Source organism: Arvicanthis niloticus, chromosome 15 (assembly GCF_011762505.2).
Source record: "Arvicanthis niloticus isolate mArvNil1 chromosome 15, mArvNil1.pat.X, whole genome shotgun sequence".
Lineage (NCBI taxonomy): Eukaryota > Metazoa > Chordata > Mammalia > Rodentia > Muridae > Arvicanthis > Arvicanthis niloticus.
The window spans coordinates 21,169,986-21,171,296 of record NC_047672.1 but is presented as its reverse complement, the minus strand read 5'-3'; positions in this window follow the sequence as shown (position 1 = coordinate 21,171,296).

The following is a 1,311-nucleotide window of genomic DNA, read 5'->3' as shown; positions in this document are numbered from 1 at the left end:
TGGGTTTGGGGATGTTGTAATTCTGGATGCTGATACCTGCTCTCGTCTTTACTGGGTGAATGTTTTGTTCCTTGGTTTCTGTTGTCCTTACTAGATCTGAAGAGGGTGGAGTTATCACAGAGGAAACACTTTGAGAAGCCTGCTAGGTGTGGTCATTTGAGGCCTTGGGTACAATCTGTTTCCAGGTGTTAGAAGTTAATATTTAGTAATATGGATGTACTAGAATAAGGGGTAACTGAGGGAGTTCAGAGGAGGAAGGAAAGCAGAGTGTTCCATCAGTACCTGATTAGTTCATTAGGAATGGAGGCAGAGAGTGAGGAGAGGTTTTAGGTTTTGATTTTTAAAACCTACTTTTAATAAGGGTTCAGAAACACTTCGATTCCCCTTCTAGCCCACAAACCAACAGTAGGAGAACAAAGTTGGTAAATAGGACAAAAGGTTGTGGACCTGTTTAGAAGTGCTCCCTTGGGGCTATTCCAATCACTGTTTGTCAGGATAACTTCAGTGGAGTTCAGTAGTGTCAGGATACCAAACATGAATCAGCAGTGGCGGCATGATCTTGCAGAAACAGTCAGGCCTCCACTGAATGAGCAATGAGTCCGCGGGAGCAACCAGAATCAGCAGGGATGACAGGAGAAGTCCTCTGCCCTGCCTCGCTCAACAAAGTGAAGATCAGTGAAGATGAAGACTTGAGACCAACAAAGCATTTCAAAGCTAGATATGCAAGTATGCAGTCATTGTTCAATGAGTCCTATTTATACTTTCTCCAAAAATCACGTGTCTTCCTACAGGTTTGTGCCTCAGGAAAACAGCATGTGAGTTTGTCTTAGTGAAACACCATGTGACTCTGCATCACATGACATATCTAGACACTTCCACTTCAAGGGACCCAAACAGATTGCTGCAGAGCAGATAGTGCAGATAGTATTAGGGACTGGTGCTTGCCCATGGGATGGGACAGTTATTGGTTGGCCATTCCTTCAGTCTCTGCTCTGTCCTCCGTGCCTGCATCTCTTGTAGATAGAATAAATTTTAGGTTGAAAGCTTTGTGGGTGTGTTGATATCTCTATTGCCCCACTGAGATTTCTGCCTGGCTAAAGGAGGTGACCTCTCCAGGTTCTATATCCCCAATATCGTGATTCATAGCTAAGGTCATTGCCTTCGACTCTCGGGTGTCTCTGTCTCATCCTGGAGATGCCCTCCACCTCATCCCCATCACTGGCAGATTTCCATTCATTCTCATGGCAACCTACCCATCTCGCATGTTCTTCCCCACACCTGGTCCCGAAGCCCCCATTTCCCTCCCCATCC